A 27,737-nucleotide genomic window follows, 5' to 3' on the forward strand; every position below is an offset into this window, starting at 1 on the left:
CTAAATTGCCCAACGCGCTCCACCTGTAGCCTCTCGACGCTTAAGACTACCACACCCTCCTTATTCCAGAATCTCGTGCCAGGCTGCAAGCCCATCGCGACTAAGAGTAGGCGTTACAGCGCTGAGGATCGGATCTTCATTCGATCTGAGGTTCAGCGGCTCCTCAAGGAAGGGATCATACAACCTAGCGCTAGACCTTGGAGAGCGCAGGTCGTGGTGGTCAAGAGTGGGAACAAACCCCGGATGGTCATAGACTATAGTCAGACCATTAACAGATACACGCAGCTGGATGCGTATCCCCTCCCGCGCATATCTGACATGGTCAACCAGATTGCGCAGTACCGGGTGTTCTCCAACATCGACCTAAAGTCTGCCTACCACCAGCTCCCCATTCGCCGAGAGGACCGTCAATACACGGCTTTTGAGGCGGATGGTCGCTTGTACCATTTTCTAAGGGTTCCTTTTGGTGTCACGAATGGGGTCTCGGCCTTCCAGCGTGCTATGGACCGAATGGTGGACCATAACGGACTGCGGGCTACCTTCCCGTACCTGGATAACGTCACCATCTGCGGCCATGACCAGCAGGACCACGATACCAACCTTCTTAGATTCCTACGCACTGCATCTCGCCTGAATCTGACCTACAACAGGGAGAAGTGTGTATTTCGCACGCGCCGCCTAGCTATCCTCGGATACGTGGTGGAAAACGGGGTCATTGGCCCTGAACCAGACCGTATGCGTCCCCTCCTCGAACTTCCCCTGCCCACTAGCGTAAAAGCACTGAGAAGATGCTTAGGCTTCTTCTCTTACTACGCACAGTGGGTTCCCAATTACGCGGACAAAGCCCGTCCGCTTATCAAGTCTACCTCTTTTCCCCTAGCACCAGAGGCTCGTTTGGCCTTTGAAAAACTAAAAGCCGACATCGCGAAAGCCACGATGCACGCTATCGATGAGTCCATCCCCTTCCAGGTGGAGAGCGATGCATCTGATTTCGCCCTGGCCGCCACACTTAACCAGGCGGGCAGGCCCGTCGCCTTTTTCTCTCGCACCCTCCAAGGCCCCGAAATTCGACATTCGGCGGTGGAAAAGGAGGCCCAGGCCATTGTGGAGGCTGTCCGGCATTGGCGCCATTACTTGGTGGGAAAACGGTTCTCCCTGCTCACGGACCAGCGGTCCGTGGCGTTCATGTACAATAACACGTTACGGGGCAAGATCAAGAACGACAAGATCTTGAGGTGGAGAATCGAACTCTCCACCTATAATTACGACATCATGTCTCGTCCAGGGAAACTCAACGAGCCCTCGGATGCCTTGTCGCGTGGAACATGCGCCAGTATGCAGGAGAATCGATTGCAGGCTCTCCACAATGACCTCTGCCATCCAGGGGTCACTCGGCTCTACCACTTCATAAAAGCCCGGAATCTACCCTACTCGGTGGAGGATGTCAGGTCCATAACCATAAGTTGCCGGGTATGCACGGAATGCAAACCGCACTTTTACCGACCTGACAGGGCACAACTCGTTAAGGCCACTCGTCCCTTCGAAAGACTGAGTGTGGATTTTAAGGGCCCCCTTCCCTTGACAGATCGGAATGTGTACTTCCTCAATGTGGTTGATGAATACTCACGATTCCCTTTTGTCATTCCCTGTTCTGATATGACCGCTGCCACGGTTATCAAGGCATTTCGTGATCTTTTCACCCTGTTTGGTTACCCCTGTTACATCCACAGCGATAGGGGCTCGTCGTTCATGAGCAATGACTTGAGGCAATACCTGCTCTCATACGGGATTGCCTCTAGTAGAACCACGAGCTACAACCCTAGGGGTAACGGACAGGTTGAACGTGAGAATGCTACAGTCTGGAAGGCTGTCTTACTGGCGTTGAAATCAAAAGGCCTTCCAGTCTCCTGTTGCGCTCCACTCCATACGCTCACTCCTGTGTACGGCAACCAACGCTACTCCCCATGAGAGACTGTTTTCATTCCCTCGGAAGTCTTCCTCTGGGACCTCATTACCGTCTTGGTTGACGTACTCAGGACCTGTCCTCCTGCGGCGACATGTTAGGACCCGCAAGTCCGATCCTTTGGTTGAACAGGTCCATCTCCTCCACGCCAACCCTCAGTATGCCTATGTGGCATACCCTGACGGGCGGGAGGACACGGTCTCGATTCGAGACCTGGCGCCAGCAGGGGGCTTGGAAACCCCTGTCGCTCCCACACCTCCTGTTAGAGACCCCCCAACTATTGTTTCCCCTCCTGACACGGCGCGGGCAGCATCGGGACCATCACTTAACCCTTTTACTCCCGTGTACAGCTTGCCTGAGTCCAGGAGATGGTCGCCACTTCGAGGCATGAACGAGTTCAGCGGATTGTCACCACCTCGGGGTCTACCGGCCCGTGAGACATTGGAGGAGCCGTGGGGAGAACGCCACCGCGAGTGCCTACACCGGTGCCATTGCCGGTGTTGAGGAGGTCACAACGACGGTGCGGTCCCCCAGACCGTCTGAACTTATAGACTGATGACCAATTGTTCTGTGTTTTTTTGTACCCCGCCGGCCTTTGTCTTCAAAGGAGGGGTGAATGTGGTGAACCATCGTTGGTTCCCACCAGGTAGTACTTAGCCAGGGTCTGGCCAGTACTATGAGTCTGTATATATGTTACTGTTGGGGTTAGGGTTGGGCTGTTCTACATGTTACTGTTGGGGTTAGGGTTGGGCTGTTCTACCTGTAATATAGTTATTATGGTACATCCCAGTCGGGCTCCGTCTCCTGGGAGAGGTATAAAGGTCACTGCTCTGTCTGGGACCCTTTAGTCTGGGATCGTGTATTATATATGGTAGCTCTATTGTAGTAGTCAATAAAAGCCTTTATTTCCTCGAGCATCTCTAGCCTCATGAGTTATATTGCGCATCACACCCACTCCTTATATGACCTCCATGCCACTCCATAAACCCCCGTGATCTCTTTTAATCCCGATGCTCGAACTCATGTCAACCCATGCTCCCACCCTTTGCCCTTGCACACTTCATGGCAACTCACCCAGTATCCACCATTGGCAGACCTCAGGAACCATGTTGCAATGAAATAAAGTTGAGGTCTAAATATTTATTACATCCTTCACTATATTAAAAAAACACCCCCATTCATAAAAGCCCATTCAAAACTTTTAAATCTCCTCATGATGTGGAGTTGCTGGCGTTGGACTGGGGTAGGCACAGTAAGTAGTCTCACAACACCAGGTTAAAGTTCAACAGGTTTATTTGGCCGCAAGAGCATTCGGAGCGTGGCCTCTTCATCAGGTGAGTCCTGATGAAGTCACCTGATGAAGGGGCAACGCTCCAAAAGCTCTTGCTACCAAATAAATCTGTTTAAATCTCCTCAAGTTCTTAATCCTTTATAAAAACCTACAAACTTGCATTCATAGCTCATATCAAAGACAACTAGTACTTTAATCCTTTAATAACCTTGTCGCGCTGTTGAGAAAACTGTGAACCTAGGATCACCCCCATGACTCCATGAAAATCCAGCTCTATATCATCATTCCTTCACTGTGGCTAAGTCAAAATCTGCAAGCACCCTATCAATAGCACTATGGGAATTCTGTCAGCAGACAGACTGCGGTGGTTCCAGAAGGCAGTTCACCTGAATTAAGAAAAATACTGAAAGATTTGCACCCCCGTAACCTAAACAATGGCTCTGAAATCCTTACTTAGTGCTCTTTCGATATACTGGCCACATACCCTCCCTATTTATTGTAGTTAACTTAGAAATATTCTGAAACCATATAGCAAAAATAATGAAAAATCAATGACAACCTATAGAATCCAAACTATTACTGAGTCAAAGCACAAACATTTCCTGAGTACCGTTTTCTTACACTCGCCTTCCATGCATAATGTTATTCAGTTTTCAGATGTTTCCTTGTTATTACAGCTGAATATCAAAATATGTGCAAAAATGACTTCATTCCATTGGGTCTTGTGCTTCTGTCTGCCTTCTGTGCAATGATTCAGGTTTCTCATATGTCTGTTTCATTCATCTATGAATGAAACACACAAACAGCTGTAGGTTATGTAAAGGAAGCGCCTGGGTGGCAGATGGTGCACAGTTGGACATAGAACATACTGAATGGAAAAGAGGATAGAGAGCAGGTTGTAATATGGAGGTATGAAGCTCTCAACCCCTTGAACAAAGCTCGAATGGCTTATGAATTTCATTTAAACATAATAATAGCTGTTTATTCACTCTGTAATATCTATTAAATTGTATTACATAGATTATAACTAATAAAAATTAAAACTGGTAATGACTGTCAAAACAACTTAATTGGTACTGAATCAAAGAAAGCGCATTAATTGAAGTAATATAATAGTATTACTTATGATGTGTAAGAAGTTCTAAAGCAGGGAGACCATGTGCTGAACAAATTTCAAATCAGTAAGCAATCCATGTAGACTGCATTTCACTAAATATAAAAAGATCATGCAGTCAATTATTTGGTAGTTAATTGGACTGTCTGTTTTGTGTTGAGCTGTACAGACCAGAATGTCCCAGTTAGACTCTAAAAGTGCTGTGTTAGATTACAGCACTGTAATAGACATCCCATTGCCTTGATGCCTGTGGGCTAGAAAAGGAAAATTCAGTTTCCAGCATTTGCTCACTAAGCATGTGATGCTGCTAGACCAGACTTGTCAAACCAGCAGCCTGTTCTTTAACCCGTGCAAAGAACCTGCTGACATCCGGTTTCCTCCCACAATACAAAGATGTGCAGGTTAGGTGGACTGGCCATGGTAAATTGCCCCTTAATGTTTCAAGATGTGTAGGTTAGAATAATTAACTGTGGTAAACGTGTGGGGTTACAGGGTTAGGGTGGGAGAGAGGGCATGGGTAAGATACTCTGTCAGAGAGTCAGTGCAGACTCGATGGACCAAATGGTCTCCTTCTGCACTTTAGGGACTCTATGATTCGTCCTTAATTAGGTTTTTGACAAATTAAACATGTCTTTTTTAAGATGTTTACAATTTCCTATATGTAAATATACATATTATATATACATACAGCTCTGACGAAGGGGGGTCATCCAGACTCGAAACAGTGTGACCCCAGAAGTCATTCTGTGTGGCCCCTGGTTTTCAAAAAGTTGGTCAGTCAGATAATAGAGTGAAAAATTCTCCAAGGTGTGTGTGAGTGAGTGTGTGTTTGTGTGAGTAAGTGTAAGCCTGAGTGAGAGATTGAGTGCGTGTGTGTAAGTCAGAGAGGTTGAGTGAGTGCATGTGTGTGAATAAGACTGGTTGAGTGAGAGAGTGTGTGTGAGTGAGAGAGGTTGAGTGAGTGAGTGCATGTGTGTGAGAAAGATTGACTGAGTGAGGATGAGGGATTGAGTGAGTAAATATGTCTGCGTTTGAGAGAGAGACTGGCTAGAATTTTACCGCCCCGCCCACCATGGGAATCAGAGCGGGTGAGGGACGGACCATGGAAAGGTCCTTTGACCTCGGATGGGAATTTACGGTTTCGGGACGAGCAAGACTGTAAAATCCCACTCGGTGAGTGAGTGCGTGTGAGTGAGAGAGACTGAGTGAATGAATGCGTTTTGGATCTATGGTTCTCAAAAGTTTTCCATCACTAGGTTTTGCTTGCCTCATGTTTGCCTGACTCATCTTTAAACCAGGAGAACAGAAGGTGATTTTGGTAAATTTTTCATCTAGCAATTCCTAAGTTTCTACGTAACCAGATAAGAAGTATGTGAAAAAGGCAAAATGCTGGAAACTGAAACAAAAATGGAAAATGCTGGAAAATCTCAGCAAGTCTGACAGCATCTGTGGAGGGAGAACAGAGCCAATGTTTCAAGCCTGGATGACCCCCCTTCATCAGAGCTGCATATATGTGTATATATATATATATGTATATTTATATACAACTATAGGGAATTGTAAACATCTTAAAAAAGGCATGTTTAATTTGTCAAAAACCTAATTAAGGACTAATCGTAGAATTCCTACAGTGCAGAAGGAGACCATTTGGCCCATCGAGTCTGCACTGACTCTCTGACAAAGTATCTTACCCATGCCCTCTCTCCCACCCTGTCCATGTAACCCCACACGTTTACCACAGTTAATTATTCTAACCTACACATCTTGAAACATTATGGGGGAAATTACCATGGCCAATCCATCTAACCTGCACATCTTTGGACTGTGGGAGGAAACCGGACATCAGGAAATTCTTCACACAGGTTAATCAACATTTGGAATAAATTTCCAAGTTGGGTAAGATGATTGGAATCACAAATATTGAGTGCTATATTGTGGTAGTATCGGTTATTTTTGGATGGATGTGCCAAATGACCACCTTCATGTGTTTATAATTTACGATTAGGTTAAAGTACCATTTATTCTAGACAAATTATTCAATCCTAACAGTACTATTTAATAGAGTTTCCAAAGTTTTGCATCGATGTTGAACATTGTAGATTTGATCATTAATACCAAGGCTGAAAAATACTGAGAAGGTGATGATGAATGCTGGGAAACTGCTCATGAATATAGTGAGAGTGAATTGTGGATGCTTGAGAGCTGAGCTGAAGCAAATTATGGATATTTAATGTTTGAAGTTTATTAGTGTCACAAGTAGGCTTACATTAACACTGAAATGAAGTTGCAGTGAAAACCCCCGAGTCGCCATACTCCGGCGCCTGTTCGGGTACACTGGAGCATTTAGGCATGGCTAATCCACCTAACCAGCGCGTCTTTGGAGTGTAGGAGGAAACCAGAGCACCCGGAGGAAACTCACACAGACACGGGGAGAACGTGCAAACTCCACAGACAGTGACCCAAGGGTGGAATTGAACCCGGGTCCCTGGCGCTGTGAGGCGGCAGTGTTAACCACTGTGCCACCCACAATGATGAAAAGTTGAGAGTGAGTGTTGAGAAATTGATTGTGCTGTGTGTGAAATTTGGACCTTTGTGGTCCCAGCACTTGTGATGTATTTTCTTGCAATAATATTTTGTCTTTACATAATTTTAAACCTTTGCAGAAAATTTGAGAGCAATTTTCATCCGTTTACCACTCTATTAATTCTGAAAAAGCAAGCACTCACCAGAAAAATATTAAATCAAACTTCCCACTCATTGGGCATCCACAACCCTAATGACACAATTTTTAAGTGAATCTTGAAGTAGATGGCTTGGAGTCCAACTTTAAATAGGCAGCAGTCTTATTTAAACAGGTGTCTTCTGCTGGCTTTAGACTTTAACAAAATATATATGTACAGATAACTGTGAATAGCCTGGACAGCAGCCTTCAAATGGATCGTTGAAGGGCACAAAATGCTCAAAAGAAGATCTATGACAGTGATTTCTATGAATGAATACTCTGCATGGCCCCACAAAACACTCTCCACTCATTTCTGGCTAATCAGTATCTCCCCTTCAGAATTATATTCACCTCCCACCTCCACCTTTTGTTTGAACTCTGGCTCAGCTGGTTGTTTGCCAGTGGGTAACTGGTGCAATCACTCTACCCAATGCCTGTCCCATATGCACTCTCTATGAATATTGTTCCAATTTAGATGTCTTTGTCAGGAAAATTTCAGCCTGCCTTTTAAACCTGTAGTTTTTCAAGAAAATAACTAAGAAGTAACACTCTCATTTCAGGCTTCCCAATAATAAACAAAACATTTCCTGCAACAAATCTTTAGAACCAAGAAAAAAATCTACTACAGAAATTCCGGCTATACTTAGAATCATTGAATCCCTACAGTGCAGAAGGAGGCCATTCAGCCCATCGAGTCTGCAACGACAACAATCCCACCCAGGCCCTATCCCCGTAACCCCATGTATTTGCCCTGCTAATCCCCCTGACACTAATGGTCAATTTTAGCAAGGCCAATCAACCTAACTCGCACATCTTGGGAGTGTGGGAAGAAACCGGAGTACCTGAAGGAAACCCACATGGACACGGGAGACTGTGCAAACTCCACACACACACTGACCCAAGGCCAGAATTGAACCCGGTCTCTGGCGCTGTGCGGCAGTAGTGCAAACCATTATGCCACCGTGCCACCCTACATGGGGAATTACTTTCTAAATGGAAGTTGGAATTTGCATATGCAAACATATGCAAATATATCCAAACTCATGTATTTATGCAAAAGTGATTACTTCATAAGAACTTAAGTAATAGGCGGAGTAGGCCATATAGCCCCTTGAGCCTTCTCCACCACCTAATACTATATGGATGATCTGTCTCAACACCAATTTCCCACCTACTCCCCATCTCCCTTGGTTCCCTAAAAATCTCACCTGAATAATCTGTCTATATCAACCTTGAATGTACTCAACAATGGAACATCCACAACCCTCTCTGATAGAGCATTCCAAAGATTCACATCCTTCTGAATGAAGAAATTTCCTTTCATTTAAGTGGTAATGATTGGCCCCAAATCTTGAGATTGTTTTGGATTCCACAGCTAGATCAGACAACGGGCCTGATTTTACCATTTTGAGTCCAAGTGCTGAATCCAGGCATCAAATAGATCCGCGCCTGGAATCCTCTTTCCAGCGCGCTCATACGCGTTTTGCTGGCTCCAGTCCGAGCCACGCTGTGGGCGGGGCTTAGCGCTGGCAGACTGATCGGAGCTCTGAACTGCGCATGTGCAGTTTGAAAAAAATCTGACACAGTGCGCCCGGGCGCGAAAGAAAAAAAAAGTAGAAAGCGGAGAGAGCGGCTCTCTGACGATCATCCTCTGGGGGGGGTGGTGGGACCCAGATCATCCTCTGGTCGGGGGGGGGGGTTGGGACCCAGATCATCCTCTGGTCGGGGGGGGGGGGGGGGGGGAACCCAGATCTTCCTCTGGTCGGGTGGATTCTGCTGCCAGTCTGCGGCCGATCAGTGGGGAGGGAGGGGGCAGGGGGGTCTGCCGCCACTCTGCGGGCGATCCCTCCTCCCCACCGGAGGAACGAATCCCTCCTGCCGGAGTGGACGTGTGGCCATGCCATCCCACAAAACCTTCAGGATGAAGTGATTCCTCGCTAAGAAGATGAAGCTGAACCGGCCGATTCCACAGTGGATCCGCTTGAAAACCGGCTACAAGATCAGTATAAGTCCAAGAGGAGACACTGGAGAAGGACCAAGGCATACACCATCACTGGTACACTACCAGCCACAGATTACTCTTCCCTGCAGGGGCAAGAGAGCGGGAGAGATCGCCTGCAGAGTGGCGGCGGAACCCCCTGCCCCCTCCCTCCCCACCGATTAGCCACAGACTGGCAGCGGAACCCCCACCGACCAGAGGATGATCTGGGTCCCGCCCCCCCACCCGACCAGAGGATGATCTCAGTCCCGCCCCCCCCTTCCTCCTCCCACCCACCCACCCCCCCAACCAGAGGACGACCTGGGTGAGAGAGCTGTTGGAGGCTCTGACCCCGCTCTTCAGAGGCTGCAGCGACGACTTCAGACTTTTATTTTGCAGGTCGCTTATAGCGCGGATGCAGAACGGGCCAGAAGACGGTAAAGTGGGATTTGGCGGTAGGGTTGGGCACGCGGTTCATTAGGTCGATTTAAATGCATGCAAATGCATTTCAATCGTCGGGCCACCCGATTCGGGCGGGGGCCGGACCCGCGCCCGAATCAGATGTCGGTAAAGCCGCGATCTGCTCGGAATCGGGTGGAGATCGCGGTATAGGCCGACGCCCAACTTTACCGTGATTTCACACCCGTTTTTGGGCGCGAAGCTTTGGTAAAATCGGGCCCAACCTCTCAGTGTCTGCCCTATCAGGCCCCATCAGAACCTTTAAGGTTTCAATGAGATCAAACCTGAATCTTCTAACCTCCAGAGAGCATTGGTCCAATTTACTCAGCATCTCATTATAGCAGAATCCTCTCATTTCAGGAACCAAGCTAGTGAACCTTCACTATACCATCTCCAATGCAAATACATCTTGCCTTAGATATGGAGACTAAAACTGCAATATAGTACTCCAGGTCTGGTCCCAGCAAACCCTGAAAGAACTGCAGTGACCTCCATATACTTGTACTCCAATCCCCTTGCAATAAAGTTATACTATTTGACTTCCCAATTGTTTTCTGTAACTGCAGGCTAACTTTCTGTGTTCCTTGTACAGTTACACCCAAGTGTCTCTAAGCAGCAACATTTAAAAATTTCACACATTTTAAAAAAATATTCAACTTTTCTATTTTTACTGTCAAAGAGAATAACCTCGTATGTCCCTGCATTATACTCCTCCTGTCACCTTGTTGCCCCCTTAACTTATCTATGTCTCTTTGCATCCTCATCGCAGCTTATGTTCTCCACCTACTTTTGTATCACCAGCAAACTTAGAAACATTATTCTTAATCTCTACGTCAAAGTCATTAATATGGATTGCAAATAGCTGAAGCACTAATCCATTAGTCACAGCCTGCCAACATAAAAACTTCCCATTTATCCCTACTCTCTGTTTCCTGTCTGTTCACCAATTCTCCATCCATGCTAATGCATTACACTCAACTCCATGAGCTTTTATCAAGAGTATTAACCTTTTGTGTGACACTTTATCAAAAGCCTCCTTTTGAAAGTCCAAATGTACTATATCTACTGGGACCCCTTTATTTTCCCTACTAGTTGCATCCTTAAAAAACTCTAATAAATTAGCCAAATTCCCCTTGCACTCAATCATGTTGACTCTGTCTGATCATACTATAATTTTCTAAGTACATTGTTAAAGGTTCCTTAATAATAGATTGCAGCATTTTCCTGATGACTGATATCAGGCTGAGTTTATTTATTTTTATTAGTGTCACAAGTAGGCTTACACTAGGGGATTTTCACTGAAGTTACTGTGAAAATCCCCTAGTGGTCCCCCAGTTCCCTGTTTTTTCCATCACTCTTGCTTGAATGGCAATATTCCATTTGCTAACTTCCAATCCACTGAAACTGTTCTAGAATTTAGGGAAATTTAGAAAATCATAACTTATGCATCAATTATCTATGTAGCTACGTCTTTGAGAATCATCAGACTCGGGGCATTTGTCAACTTTTAGCCCCTTGTGAATGTGAAATTATATGCTTTGGTTGAAAAATAGAAGAGTACTATTTCGATCGTGATATATTGGGAAGTGTGGTTTACAAAGGGATCTGGGTGTCTTTGTACACCGGTCAATGAAAGTGGAGAGGCAGGTGCAGCAAGCAATTAGGAAGGCAAATGGTATGTTGGCCTTCATTGCAAGAGGATTTGAGTTCAGAAGTAGGCTTACTGGAGTTATCTTGGCCTTGGTGAGACCACACTTGGAATACTGCATGCAGTTTTGATCTCCCTACCTAAGAAAGAATATATTTGCCACAGAGTGCAGTGAAGGTTCACTAGGCTGATACTGTGGTTGGTGGGACTGTCCTATGAGGAGAGATTGGTTTGACTGGGCCTGTATTTACCAGAATTTAAAAGGATGAGAGAAATCCGATTGATATGTATAAAATTCTTACAGGGCTGGACAGACTGGATGCAGGGAGTTGTTTTCCCTGGTTGGGAAATCTAGAACCAGGGCCACAGTCTCAGAATACGGGGGAGAGCATTTAGGACTGAGATGAAGAAAAATGTCTTCCCTCAAATGGTAGTGAACCGGTGGAATTCTCTACCACATGAGGTTGTGTATTCAATAAAGAGATAGATTTTTTTGATTTTAATGGCATCAAAGCTTATGGGGGAAAAAGTAAGAACATGACATTGAGATAGAGGATCAGCCATAATCATAAACAGAAACAGACTCAACGGACCAAATGGCCTACTCCTGCTCCTAGTTTCTTTGTTAACTTTCTCTAATATGCTGGGCAGGATTTTACGGCCTCGCTCGTCTCGAAACATAAAATCCTGCCCAAGGTCAACGGACCTTCCCATTGTCCACCCTCGCCCGCTCTGATTCCCATGGCGGGCGGGGCGGTAAAATTCTAGCCTTGGTCTCTGATGATATCAATTACTTTCAGGCTCTCCACTCAAATTAACCCCTTGGATTCCTTCTGTTCCAGCATGTAATTTGTGTATTCTGTGGTGAATACGGGAAACTCGTTTTAAAAATATTTATTCCTCGTTTCATCTGCTTGGCAATTGTTTCTTGCTTCGCCCAAATACTGCCCCCCTTTGTGGAAACAACGACAAAGAGAAAGCAGTATTACAGAAAAAATTGACTTGAGATTCAGCATATTCATCATGATGCCTGATGTCCGTGATCACACTCACAGTATTGGTGTTGTCTGCTGATTACAATACCAGTAGCTGCAGTGAGATTGTGTCAAATAAAGGAATGACTGGTTTTCTCATGTTGAACAGCATTTTGTTACAGAAGTACATGCCATTTTATATATTTATTTTTATTTGTTTTACTCAACATATCCATGGATATTGTTTATTTGTCAATATTTGAACTCAACAAGCATTCATTACATATAGTCAAGTGGGATTAAATATTTATTTATTTCTCATTGTTCAATTTTAAAATTAAAGTATAATATGCAGTGCATTATTGCTTATTACATACATGCACATTTTTATCTATACATTCCAGTATTGTCAGCATATGTACTGTAAATCCACTGCACATTGTACACTCATAGAGTAGAATTTTCAGGCCCTGTCATAGTTGTCTGTATGTACATATCCTGTCAATCTGCAGTTTCTGTCTGTCGATTGCAAGACACATTTATAGCACCGTCGATATAAGTGGAGTCAGTATACCAGTGTATTTCCTCCTATACAGCCTAACATTACTATTGCTTTCCGTATGGCACAGAATTTATATGGTGCAGCTGTGCTACACAGGGCGGGATTTTATGCTCCCCCACCAGCAGGTCTGAATGCATGGTGGTGTAAAATCTCGTGTGTGGCTTTCCTGCTGCCTACTTTATGGGAAGTGGAGGAGGTGTCCGATGGCCTGCCCTGCCCTTGGGCCTATTGAGGCCCTTAAGTGGCTAATTAATAGCCCTTAAAGGCCTATCCTGCCCTCACCACTATTTTATACGCGGCAGGAAGAAGCCCAGGCCAAGTGAGTAGCCCAGCAGATTTAGCCCTTTGTCAGGCAGGGGTGTGTTACCCACTTTGCCCATAAGAGGCAACCTGCACCCCCGCTTCCATCCCCCCTCATTATCACACTTCCTCCTTTACCTTTCCCGCTCCTCCCCCCACGGCCTCGTAAACCTGGCCCATCATCCACATCCCCTCAAAATAAATATCACCGTGCATGCCAGCCTGCCTCCAGTAACATTCCACTCACGTACTTTGCTGTTCAGCTCCAACAACGATATCCATTGGAGACTATCTCGAGTCCCAGCAATGGCCACCACTCCCACCTGGTGCTACAAGGATTACACAGCTGCCAGTCATCCAATTGGCCAGCAGCTCTCTGAAGTGGGTCTTCCTTTCTCTGAGAGAAAATTCTGCCTCCAGCCAATTACAATTACACCAGGGCAACTGTTCTTCCTACGGGCAGACTCCCCACCAACTTGTCAGTGGAGGGTAGAAACCATGGCAACCTGTAAAATTCAGCCCATTGTATTATTGCCTATATGGTACAATATTGGCACCGATTGTTCCGGTGCTCCATGCTCCGTATGTATTGCAAAATACATTGACAGTATACTATAATATTAATATGCCTTCACGCCTGCAGTGTGACTACACCATGATCCTATTTCAAATACCATGGCCAAAAAAGTCTCCCCCCAAAAAACTAAGAGCATTTTCCCGCCCGCCTTTTGGGGGTACTTAGCTTCATGAATCTCTGTGATGCACAGAGTGCCTTAGAGAGATTCAAGCCAGGAAGTGGGGGCGGGGGGGGGGGCGGGGGGGGGCAGCGCCTAATCCCATCTGAGAGGCCGGTAGCATTGTGCTGAACGGGCCTCTGTAAAGGTGCCGATCTGTCAGTGGGGTATGAGCGCTTACCCACTATCCCCCCACCGCTGGCCTCCTAAAGTTATCCCCGACTCTGCACGCCCCCCCTCCCCGATTGCTGGCCTACCCGAAACCCCCTGTGCCTCAGGCCAGCCTCAATCATCAGCCCTCCATGGCCAGCCCCAATCTACACCCCTCCCAAGGCCAGCCCCAACCCCCATATGGCCAGCCCCAACCTCCCCCCTAATGACCAGCCCTGAGTATGCCCTCCCTCCCTCCCCCACCAATCCCATTGGGGAGTGCGCAGCGGGTCCTCCCCCAGCATTATCAATCGGCCCCCCTCTAGCCCCATGCCTTTGGCACTGCCAAGGTGCCCGGTGGGTAGTGCTAGGGTGCCAGGCTGGCAGTGTCAGGTCCCAACTTCCCAGGGGGCCTCAATGGCCTCTCTCCCCACCAGCAGGATGAGCATGCTTGTACCCCGTTGGTGGGGAGCAGTTGTAAACCTCGCCAGTGGGAACTTCTCCTAGTCAGGAGCGAGACATTAGCAGGCCTGGAGACTACCATCCTGAACCGACTACTCATATGGAAATAGCGATTTCCATGTGGTAATCAGCCCTGCACCAATATCCGGCGTGGGGCTGATTACGTCAGACAAAAGGGCCTGGGAGACCCACGATCGGCCGAATATCGGTTGCAAGTCCTGCTAAAGGCATTTGTTGATGTCTCCTGACCCGTTACACTACTCAGCAGTGCAGTGGGGTGGGAGAATCCCAGCCCATATTGGGAGCATTTGTAAAGTGCAACAGTGGATTACAAGGTCAAGTTTGGGAAGGGAACTGGGAAGAAGGCGCACATGATGAACATCTCTCTACATATTTTCCCCTGAACCAGTAGATATATTTAACTCTATCTCAGTTCCATTTTTGCTGGTTATTGAGATTGACGTGACATTTAAGATTTTTGTCATGAATAATGAAAGTGGAAAGTCGTTGAGAATACACAGAATTGTAATGGTTGAGCAGTGTATCATTTTCAGCCATGTACCACAGGAAGATGATACCAGATGCTGTTAATATTTACAGCAGTTTATGAATAATAGAATGCAGTCTATGTATAAGACAAACGAATGCACACGTGTTTATGAAACCCACATGTGCAAGTATTTTTTAAAAAGCTGTCATCAGCTTTTTACTTGAGACATAAAAGACCTAAATTTGGGAAGGGAGTATTATATTTTCAGTTTGTAGACTGTTTCCTTTTGTGGGGAAGAGCAGAACTAGAGGCCATTAAAGATAGTCATCCGCAAATTCTATAGGAAATTCAGAAGAAATTTCTTTACACAAAGGAAGGTAAGAATATGCAATTCACAGCCACAGGTAGTCATTGAAGCCATTGTATAAATACATTTAAGTGGAAGTCAGACAAGCATTTGAAAGAGGAGGAAACAGATGATTATGATGGGAGATTTAGAATAGTGAAACTGGCAGGAGAAACAAGTGGAGCAGAAACACCGATATGGCTGGCCTAATGGCCTGTTTCTGTGCCGTCTATCCTATGTAATACCAATTTGTGAGGTATAATGATTTGCGAAGAGAGCACAGAATTGCAAAAGGAGATATGTTAAACTGAACAATGTCAGATGCAATGTAAAACAGAGCGAGGTAGTACACATCAAATGGGAGATAGGAAAGCAATCTAAATCAGAAATATTGGTGCCTCGGGTGAATAAAGGTACTCAGGGCCCAGAACTCCTTTGCAAGACTGTATTCAGTTTTGGAAATCTTGGGCAGTGCTGGGGGCACAGACCTGCACAGCCAGGGCGCCAACCCACCCTCCCCGCGCCCCCCCACTTCACCGCCCGACCCTCTGGGGGGCTTCAATTACCCCCCCTTCTCTCCAGTGGGGTTGGGCCACTAGTTCCCGTTAGTGGGGAGCTACTATAATCCCTGCTGCAGTGAACCACTCTGGTGGAGGGGGGGGGGGGGGGGGGGCGTGGTGGGGGATGCTAGCAGGCCCAGAGATTTCAGTCCCCCGTTGGGACTGAAATCCAAAGGCAGAGCTGACATGGCTAACAAAATAATGCAGCAAGCTTGATGAACTAAATGACCTACTATGCCGCAGTTATGTTCCAAAGCAAATGCACACAGAAATCCATACAAATTCAAGTATGTTTAAGTATGCACTAACTCTAAAATGGTCTTCCGAAGTGTTTGGGAGGCAGAGTGTGTAAATTTGTGTTGGACCTAAGTTTGAATCCAGCCAAATATTGTTATGAATGAAAACATTCTGTAACAACTGTAAGGACCTGAGTGAAATAACTTCAGGTTAAGTCTAAACTCAACTCAAAGAGAAGTCCATGCCATAAAACTGTTAATTTAAAGCGAGATGCCATGAAGTTAATTTATAGTAAATTAAAATCTGAATGCAGGCTCTTTTGGGAATAAGCTTCTAAAAGACCATTGGTGGCAGTAAGCAGAAAGACTTGATCCAAGTCCTGATGAGGGAATGCCTGTTGCTGGCAACGGGTGCAAAAGATTCATTTATCATTTCAAGTGAATTGGGTTTCCCTATTGTTTCTTCCTCCCCGCAAAAAATCTGCTGAGTGGTTATTTCTGTTAATATTTGTATGTGTTAATGCAGTGTTTCAACAATTGTTGGAGCCAATATTTCTATTATAATGTAAATGTATTTGGACTAGTCACACATCAGAATCACACTTTTCCTGTACACTCTATAACTCTTCTGTAAATCTCTACTCATTTTCTAGCACTCTGAATTATCTAAAAACATTGAAGTTGTTGCAGAGTTTCACTAAATGCTATAGAAAGATGGTGTGTTATGTATGTTCCAAATATCAACAGCCTTTGGCATCATTTGAACTCTGCACAAAAGGCACAATACATCTTTAGACATAGTTCCATTCACACTTCACTCACTGGCCTAGGTTTGCTCCCGGTCTGGCAACTCATTGTAAAATTCTCATACAAAAGCTGGAAATCTGAAATAAAATCAGAAAATGTAGAACTATTCAGCAGTTCTGATAATAGATCTCAGATGTGCAACATTGGGCAGATTTTTACCAGCCTGGGGAGAGGGAACGGGGAGCCAGCAAAATAGCAGGGAATTTCTTGGGGATGTCTTCCAGGTACGGTCCCATTGCTGGGCAAATATCCTGGTGGTGGGCTGCAAGGTTAATCAGCTGTCCACTCCAAGGAGCTGAGAAGCTGATTTGCATAGTTAAAGGTCCTATTGATAACCATTTTTTGTCATTGTCAGCGTCTGCTGACAACAGGGTATCCCCACCACATGTGCAAACCACAAACTTCATGCAGGCTATTGAAGCCTGAGGCTGCGCAAAGTAGTGGTACCATGGGCAGGAAAGGTAGCGCCCACAGCCTCAGCGATCCCCCCAGAGGGATTTGCCGTACCTTTAGAAGGACCTTCCCCCTTGGCCATCCCCAATATTAATTTGCACTTTCCGCTACGATAGAGTCTCCATCTTGAGGTATCCCTGCAGAAGGAATGTTGTGGCTGCTGATCAATGTAACAAACAGCACTAGATAATGATAAACTAATCGATCTCAGATTGAGATGAAGGAGCAAATAAGAGTCCCTCACCACTATCTTCCCCTTCCCTTTGTCTAGTTCAATCTCACTTGTTATAACTCAATAGGAATGGGAATATTGTCCTCTGAAGGTTTATTTTATTATTGATCGGTTCTGCTGTGACTAAAGAAGTTGTCTGTTATTGAAGTCTGATTTCAGTCGCTACCCTAAATTGCTGGGCAGTTAACTGTTGGATAACTAACACTAGGTTAGATTTCCAATCAGCATTGTTTTAAGTCTGCATTAACCGATTTGTTTCAGATAGGTTGAAGCTAACATTAAATAAAAGCTAACAAAAAAATGTATGTAAGTGAGCTCATGAGAAAAAGTATGCAAAATGTAAAACATGATGAAGCCTGATGCTGTCCCCACCTAACATTCACACAAGGCACTTAACAGCGATCAGGAACAGTAATCCTGGCCACTTGACCACACCCTGGTACATGGGCGAATGTATCCCCAGTTCCTCTTGCTCCAGCTGAGATCAGCAACATGAGCACAATCCAGGGAGTGAACCCGAGTCTTTCTTGGTATTGATGGCTCAGCTGTTCACTACTTTAACAGCTGAATATGGAAGAGTAATTAAGTGATAAGGCTGAAGATGATCGCTACATTCATTTGTGCACCAAATTAAGAAACTAGAGGCTTTTTTTCATATGTAACTGAATGTTTATGGTCTTGGCAGTCAATTAAATTTCAATGTGAAAATGTCCAATTAAATTCAAGTTGCTCTGGGATAATTCACTTCCTAAATGAAATAGACTACCAACAAAAGCAGTCAATGTTCTGTCAATTAAATCTTTCAAAAAGCTTAATGAAATTGATGAATCACAGCAGTGAAGCTTTTAAGGATAGATAATTCTGTGGCTCCTGTGCTAAACAGATGGAACAAAACTGGTCAGAGTGCATTTCATAATTTTGGCCACTTTTCCACATTCTCCCCATGTTATTCAATTTATTCATTCATGGGAAACGGGGCGTCGTTAGTTGGCCAGCATTTATTGCCCATCCCCAGTTGCCACTGGAGGGCAGTTGAGAGGTAAAGAGAGCAGATTTCCTTTCCTAAAGGACATTAGTGAACCAGATGGTTTTTCCTGACGATCGACATGAAACAATGGTTTCATGGTCATCAGTAGATTCTTAATTTTTATTGAATTTAAAATCCAACATCTGCCACGGTGGGATTCGAACCTGGGTCCCAGAACATTAGCTGAGTTTCTGGATTACTAATCAAGCAATAATGCCACTAGGCCATTGCCTCCCCTGTGTTTGCATGGGTTTCCTCTGGGTGCGCCGGTTTCCTCCCACAGTCCAAAGATGTGTTAGATGGATTAGCCATGGAAAATGTGTGGGGTTGCAGGGATAGGGGGGGGGGGGGGGGGGGGGGGGGGAGGGCCTGGATAAGATTCTCTGTCGGAGAGTTGGTGCTGATTTGATGGGCCAAATGGCCTCTTCTGCACTAAGGGATTCTATGGGGCGATTCTCCCAAAAGAATTCTAAGTGTCGAATTCACGTAAAAACTGGAATAAATCACATTGGTTTTTTTCAGCGAGCGTTTCAAAATAAATCTCCCACACTCTGTGCATTGCAAAGTGCGCTACTGTGATTCACACGAAAAATTAGTGGATGGGGCCTATTCCCACTGGAGAGGTCGGCAGCATAGCGCTGAGTGCGCCACTGCGCACGCGCCAATCTGTCAGCGCTGACATCGGCACATGTGCAGTAACCCCACACTGCTGGCCTCCCAATCACTGGCCCCCGATCGTTGGGGCCATGCATCCCCCCAGGACCCTATCGCTGGCCCCCCGAAAAAGTCCAGGCCTACCTCAACCCCAACCCCCTGCCCGGCCCGCCTCGATCTCCCAATTCCCCCCCCCCTGCAGTCCCGACCCCCCCCCCCCCATAAGCCCCAACCGCCCCAAGGGCCAGCCTGGATCACTGGCCTCCCTCCCTCTATCAGTGATCCCAGTGCAGAGTGGCAGCAGGACCCCCTGCCCCCATTAGGCCCTGCCCCCTTGGCTCTGCCTGATGCCCAGTGGACAGTGCCAAGATGCCCCCTGGGCTTTTCTACTTTGCCCCTTGGACTGTGCTGGGGGCCAGGCTGGCACTGCCAAGCTGGCAATGCCGAAGGGCCACCACCCCCTTACTGCCAGCCCTTTGGGGGGCCTTGGTGGCCCCCTTCACTCCACCAGCATTGGGTCGCCAATTCCCACCAGGTGTGGAGCTGTTTAAAACCCCGCTGGAGTGAAGCATGGGAATGCAATGTTCATGAAAAACTACTGCGAGAAAAGAAGAAGAAGGAATCTACCCTGAAGAAAATGCACAGGACCAAATACACCATGAGAAGAGGAACTAGACACTGTCCTGATATTGAGAAGCACATATTAAGAAACTCAAAAGTAGATTTAAGGGACTTATTTAAGTTTATTTATTAGTGTCACAAGTGGGCTTACATTAACACTGCCATGAAGTTACTGTGAAAATCCCTTAGTCGCCACACTCCGGCGCCTGTTCGGGTACACTGAGGGAGAATTTAGCACGGCCAATGCACCTAACCAGCACGTCTTTTGGAAAGTGGGAGGAAACCAGAGCACCTGGAGGAAACCCACGCAGACACGGGGAGAACATGCAGACTCTGCACAGACAGTGACCCAGGTCGGGAATCGAACCCAGATCTCTGGCGCTGTGAGACAGCAGTGCTAACCACTGTGCCACCATGCCACCCATATTTGGATTATATTTGGATGGGTAAAATGTCAAAAGATAAGGTATAGTTTTAGGAAGGTTTAATTTAATATCTTTGTGCCTGGAGAAGAGCTGTGCATAGATTTCATGTTGAAAAATTGTTTGGCTAAGTTTGGAAATCAGAGAGAAAGGGTGGGACTGGAACACTCTGTTCTTCAGTCTGGCTAAAGCGCAGCAGGTGTTTTGTTTTGAGGGCTGTGAGGGAGCTGGGGGAGAGGTTTCTCAGTTATGCTCAAGGTTGAGAAAGGCTATAAAAATTGAGAATTCCGAAGCTAAATAAGCCAGCTCAACGGACCCAGAGAACAGTGATAGAAAATAGACAGCAGAATACGGAAGCTAAATGAATAGAGAATAAGGAATGCTCCAGAAGAAATCAAGGAAGAGAGAAACAGGAGCTCTGAATTAAAGAAGTCAGTCTATTTAGCTAGATTTACAATTAGGAGAAGACTGTCAGAGGCAACTGAAAGTTTTGAAGACGTTCCATTATGAAGCTGGGACTAGGAATTAAAGCAATTGACAGTGAGAATCGAGGCAGAGGAAACCGAAATCCTGACAGGAATCACTGCTGAAAGTGAAGTGAAAACTCACCTATGAAAATTATCTGGGGAGATTCTGAGGAAGAATCCACAAACCACAAACTTGTGCACTATTGAGATCATTGTAGCTTCAAATGTACTTTGTCATCCATGTTAATCTTAAAACCTGTGGTGTGTGTTTGTTAAGCTAAGGGAGTATTGTATGTTGTCCATTTCTTTCATGTTTAATAAGTGTTTTATTTTGGTAAAATCTAATTAGCGATCCTGTGACTCTGTTTCCTCCACATTTGATTTAAAAAATCGAAGTTGCGGTCTTTGAGCCAGGGTTCCATTTTGGGATAGCAAACTACTGTGGATGCTGGAAAACTGAAGTAAAGACAGAAAATGCGGGATAAATTCAGCAGGTCTGGCAGCATCTGTGGAGAGAGAAACAAAGTTAATGTTTCAAGTCCTTATGACCGTTCTACCGACCCATCACTGGAATCATCCTCCATGGCCTGTGGTGCTGCCTCACTTTCCTCAGCCTCTACTGGGTTCCCCCTTGACAGAGCCAGATTGTGCAGGGTGCAGCATACCATGATTCTGAGGGAGATGGGCTCTGGAAGATACTGCAGTGCTCCCCTGATCAGGCCAGGCATCTGAAGGGTGTCTTGAGCAGCCCTCTCCACTTCCCTTGTGGACACATAACTCCTGGTGTATCTCTCCTTGGCCTCAGTTCTCGGGTAACGGAATGGGGTTATGAGCCAACTTTTCAAGGGATAGCCCTTGTGCCATCAGTTCAATTGTGCGAGTGCTGCAAGATATAAGCTTCATCTGAGCTGCCAGGGTAAAGGGCACAAACTTGCAGAATTTGTATCTTGTGGTCACAGACAATCTACACATTCATTGAGTGGTCAGTGGAAGCTCCCAGCTCACCTGCTGGTGCCTTGATGGCACCGTGAGTGCAATCTATTACATTCTGGGTGTGGGGGGTTCCAGCCATCGCTGCAAAGCCTCGGGTTCTCTCCAACTGGCTGGCCTCATCTGTCCAGTAGTGGATAAATATGCAGACATGTCTGAAGTTGGCATCAGTCATCAGCTTGATGCATCTGGGTGTAGCTGATTGAGACATGCGACACAGATTCCTCACTGAACCCTAAAAAGAACTGGAATTGTAGAAATTGAGGCCACTGGTGAACCCCAAAGCCAGTAGCATGGAGTGTCTGTTTGTCTGGATGTTTTCTGGACCAATCATGTGCTCTATTATTGTCACTGTGTCCCTGGAGAGGTGGATCCTCCTGCAGCACTGGACCTTGACCATTTGGGGGCAGTGGGAGCGCTGCCAGTAGACTCTAGCCGCAGGGTAATGGCATCTTCGGCAAACACTCCCGTCTTGGCCTCCCTGCTGGCCAACTCAGCCCAAGCATCTCCTATTAAAGGTCTCTCTCTGGGACACTGGCCACACTCATCAGGCCTCCTCTTTCACCCTCTCCTGCCCCTCTATTCCTCTTCAGAAGAGGTCCCACCTCATTAGATGAGATGCAGAGGACCAGTGCCTTGTGAATCAGGGAGCAGAGTGATGCTATCTTCCTGGAAACCTTTCAGGGATGATGAGGTCCTAAAATGCAGAAAGGCAGGCTTGAAACGCTACTGAAATCCAAAGGAACTCTGGGACCAATCTGTAGTCACACAGCGACAAACTCACATTGACAGATAAAGTACATGTGCTCTGGGGGTTTTCTCCTGCCCTTGGATGAGGAAATGATAAAAATGTGTTTTCTGTTCACCCGTTCTACCTATGCCACGAGCTGAAAATCGCATGGGTAGTCTAAAATTGCTGTCCAGTGGCTTGATAATGACCTTAATTGGCCCTTTAATTGTCAGTGGGCAAGCATCTGACTCGCGTGCACATTCGCTGACTTCAAAATTGTGCGTGTGCGAGGTGACATTGTGAAACATGCCTGCCATCATTTGATTCAATTTTATGTTCTGTTGGGTCGAGTGCGTTTGGCCTCCAAACATAAAATTCTGACCTTTGTGTCGGATGCCAAAGACGATGAATTTAACATTTTTTAAAATATTCCGATCGTGGTTCAAATTGTCCCTGTAGAATCATTTCGTGATTAAAATGTGAGACATCGACTTAGAATGAATTACCATTGATTTTTCTTTCACATTTCAAAATGGCGACCACCTACTCCAACACTGCTGGTTCACATTTTGTACTCTGCAGAAACATGGACCCCCATTTTGGAAAAGTTTTTCAAAGCTTAGAATCATAGAATGTCTATAGTGCAGAAAGAGGCCATTTGGCCCATTGAGCCTGCACCGACAATCCCACCCAGGCCGTAACTCCATAATCCCATGTATTTACCTAGCTAATCCCCCTGACACTAAGGGGAAATTTATAATGGCCAATCAACCTAAGCCACATTTCTTTGGAGTGTGGGAGGAAGAGCAACTTATATACCGTGAACAATGATAAATGGGTTGTGTCAGGTCAGTGACTGTCTAGCTCAATCAAAAGGTGCTGGGTGCATCGGCAGGAAAAAACATTAAATCATTCTGTTTTCTTGTGTTCATGTGTTCATATATCAATATTAGAATCATTGACATAGGACAGTTAAAATTGAAGCTAAACATTATCATTCAGATAGTTGGTTACGCTGAGGGATTCCTGTGAAAAGAGGCATTCATTAAAAATGCAAGACATCTCTAATCTGCCAAAACGATCTTTATCCCACAGTTATAGTAATCTTTTGCCTTAATACTAAATCAGAGTAGGGCACTGAAAATATCAGCATTTCATGATCATTTCCTTTTTCCTACCCTTTGTAGCTATTGATGGTTAATAATTAGTGAAAGTAAATTGCTTTTTAATAATTGTTTGCCACAAGCCATTAATGTAAAGTGTTTGCCAATCTTATTGCTGTTAAATGCTGCCATAGAACTAGAATGGTCCAAAGATCCTGGCATAATAGTTCCCCACTTGACCCCAATGAATCTGACAACAGTACTTGCTGTCAGTAATAGTCAGACACTGGCATCATACGCACACCATCATTTAAGGCAATCTTTTGTGCTAACTACCCTTTATTTAATTTTGTACAAGAAGCAAGCTATCTCTCAATTCAGCGTCTGATAGTCTTAAAATCGAGCTTTTCAAATTCAGCAAAATTGTAAAAGTTTGCAAACAGTATTTTTTTAAAGAGTGCTCAAAATAACATCCTAGTGAAATGTGAAAAATATCTCACCAAAACATTTATAGACATGTTAGAATGTTGACTGGAATGTAATTGAGACTTTCGTCCAAATTAGAACCTGTGTGATGATGAAAGCCGTTCTGATGCAAGTCAAATGGAATCAGTTAATTGGAGTAAACCCTCTGAGAGGAAGACGCTGGAATGTATGACGCAGCTGCAGGATAATGTTGGGGTGGGGGGATGAAGGGGTGGTGAAAACTTAATCACCTCGACACTTGCAGTTTTGAAATACCATGTGCTGAAATGGGAATAAGGTCTATTTTTAACAACAAAATCATTCATTTTATTATTATTATACTGCCACTTCCTGCTCTTTTTCATCACTACTTGATTCCTCTCCCTTCATCACATGTTTCCTCTGAAAACTTCTCTTTCGTTTTTTTACACTCACTGCCAATTTTGTCCACCTCTCCCTTACTCATTTTGCCTCTTTTTTGGCACTGCCACTAGCTTCTGTGGTGTCCTCCACCTCCATCACCCTCTCCTCCTGTTTCTTTTCAAAAACCCTCAACTCCCACTGCAACAAAATAAAGAAGGATTAGCCCCTTTGTTGAGTTGTGATCATCATTGACAGAATGAAATGAGAGTTTAGCAGAATTTGTTTACTGTCCCACAGAAAGAGAGGTAGAGGCAGAATGGTCATCATCTTTAAAAAGGAAATGGACAAACATTTGAAAAGGTTCAATTTAGAAGTATACAGGGAAAAGGCAGGCAAATTGAATTAAATAAAACAGCAACACAAGGTGCTGAATAGTTTATTTCTGTACCTGGCTATAATTGTGCATTATGAAACAAAAAAAATGCTTCATACATACTTCTGATCATGTCCTAATGTACAGCATCAAAAAGGAGCACAGAATGGTGGCACAATTAGACACTCGTACGTGAAGTTGCCAGGTAGCGGATGAGGTTTAGGAAGACCATGAAGAGATTATTGATGTTAAGTCTGAGCTTCACGAAAGCATCAAATTTGAAACTATATAAAGACAAACTAGTTCAATTAAAGTTGAGGCATTTCAGAACATTAACTACATTTTTCCAATGAGCTGTGTCATCAAGTCCCAGTGAAAGTACTATCATTTTCTTGACCTCAGCACGTTGCATGCCCATCCATTAATATCCTGCTTTAGAAATGTTCTTCATAACAAATAACTGTTGCAAGTTAAAATTCTGTTTAGTCATGTATTACTTCAGTAGTTCTTGTTGAGATTTTTTTTATTATCATGGTGTTTCCAGTCTGCAATTTTGTAGTGAATAATCCTAATCCTCAATCTAGGGCTCTTACTGGGGACAATGGAAGAAAGGGAGTGAGTGGCTCAGCTGATGTATGTCCACAGGTGTTTCCAGGGATGCTGGTGGCATTCATGCTTCTTTTTGGCAGGTTATATGATGGAGATTAAACTATTGACAACATACTTATATGTGCTAGTTATCTGGACTTTTCCCCTCTTTGGCTCTTCATGCGTCATTAGAGCAAGGTGACTGGGGAACATGTATATTGAGTTTCTGAGAAGCAGCTCCCTTACTTGTGTCTACTCCTCAAATGTATCTCCTGTGATCTGAGTTGTAATGAACCACAAGACTATAATGCAAGTGCCATAGGCCCAGATCAGGGTACTGACCTGCTAATGCCCCAAAATATGGGACATATAAAAGGGAGACTGGTTTAGGGTGATTCAAACATTGGCACAGAGGTGCCATCAGGTCTCCCCAGCTGTGGGGAGAGTGTTCTGTTCATGCTTGGGCAGTATTGGGGCTCATCGCTACCCTGGCATTGCATTGGCACAAGAGAAGGGGCAATCAGGACACAATCAGGAGACCACCTGAATACAAGGTAGGAAAAGCCGGCAATGGAAGAATGGCCTTCAGATTTTGGATCCAGTGGTATTGTTAAACAACATCGTCTGCAGAAACGGCAGAGCCCCAGGCATGAGGACAAAGGGGAGAGATGAGTGGCAGGAAGACAACAGATGCCATTCCCTCAGCATAGCTATACCACTCCAGACAGAAGCTTCCTGGAGATGTTGGAGAAGCAGTGCCACAGGACATTATGGGCAGAAATTAATGCCCACCCTAAGAGATGAGTTTGGCACCAGGGCAGTGGTTTGACTGGGCAGGAGGGCATGGAATGGGAACACTACAGCCTTCCCAGCTCCTGTAATGAAGCTCTGGCCAGGAAGGGTGGAGGGTGGCCTTCCCAACTGATGGCCACTTGAACCCTTAAGTAGCCCAATCAAGGGGCTCAGCATCGGGAAGGGGACAACCTACTGAAAGCCAGTGCCATGCCCTTGTTTATAGCGCCTTCCTCCCCCCAGCCTCACTGGTGACCTCTCCCTGTGACCCCCATCCCACCCACACTCAACTCTATCTGGGGATCCAGCAGTGACCCACAAGGTAGGCCTGAGTGTAATATCTGCAGTGATCACCATTCCTCTGATTGGGCAAGCTCTCTGGGACAGGATTTCAGCTCTACTGGGGGGCTTGATTGCATGGGAGGCCTGCACTGTTCGGGTGTGTGCCTGATTACCTTATATTAGTGTCACTAGGCTATGCTGCCTTATTCTTCTGTAAATATGATTTTTCAACTTTCAACTGATTAGAAGTTTTGCAATTTGAACTGAGACAGAGATGACTGCTTGGAAGTGCAAGGTCACATTCAAAGGTGAAGGTGAGAAACAAACAAATCACCCTCCGGAGAGTATGAAGTGAGAGACATTTCAACTAAACCAAACACCTACCAAAACTTGTAACTTCTAAAGAGGAGACATTAAAAATACAAAGGACTGGATATTGAAACAATAGCTGCCATAGACAGACAAACCCAAAACCTTTTAGAAATACACAATGGCTGAAGCATTTCAAGGCAAAGCTGCCAGGCACTGGAGAGAGATTGACACAGGTGGTGTCAAGAAAGTCTTCAGCAGAGGAAACTGGCTGATGGCTGCTCTCCCTCCCTTTTGGAATGAGTGCGTCACTCGGTTCAAGAAGACATATCTACTGGAAACCTATCAGCATACTGAGATCTTGCATTCGACTATAAAACTAAAGGAAATAGGAACTGGAGTGGGCTGTTTTGAGTTTGTTCCACCATTCAATAGGATCATGGCTGGTCCAACATTCATCACATTCACTTTTCTACCCTTTCCCCATAACCCTTAATTGCAACATCTTCTCTATCTTACTGCATTCAAGAAACCAGCTAACCTGTATCAGCTGCAGTGTTTATAAACTATCCCTCAAAGACAAAGGACATTTAACCATGTATCATTTTACCTTTTCTTTATATTGGACTCTAACTCCCTTTATTTCTGATACCCATGTGTATTTGTCCACGTGTTTGTATGCATGTGTGTCTGTATTTGCGTGCGTGTGTGTGTGGGGGGGGGGGGGGGGGCGGGGAGGTGCAATAACTGCATGAGGGCCAAATGCTTGATATCACATTTATTATTTATCCTTGGGATTAATGGTTAAAAAATTTGTTCATCATGTGATTCAAAAACCTTGTTTGATTAGCTTCTTATTGTTCGCAGTTTAAATAGTTAAAACTATTCTGATTTAGAAAAGGCAAAACCACATGAAAAATAGGCTTAAACCTTTGTTGTGACCAACCAAGGAGGAGAATAAAGGAGAGCCAGTTCATCCTTTGTGACCTGGTTAGCACCCTACAATACATTCTTGGTGTCCTGAGCATTGGGGTATTCTGCTGCGCTTTCCATTACATGGTTCTCCAGAG

The 27,737-nt window shown here is 45.2% G+C and overlaps 1 protein-coding gene across 1 annotated transcript in view; it reads left to right on the plus strand.

Moving 5' to 3' along the window:
• LOC144499221 (voltage-dependent calcium channel subunit alpha-2/delta-4-like) overlaps nucleotides 1–27,737 on the plus strand; it is a 422,353-nt gene that overhangs the window by 268,655 nt on the left and 125,961 nt on the right. The window lies entirely within an intron of this gene.

This window comes from Mustelus asterias, chromosome 9 (genome assembly GCF_964213995.1).
Source record: "Mustelus asterias chromosome 9, sMusAst1.hap1.1, whole genome shotgun sequence".
Taxonomy (NCBI): domain Eukaryota; kingdom Metazoa; phylum Chordata; class Chondrichthyes; order Carcharhiniformes; family Triakidae; genus Mustelus; species Mustelus asterias.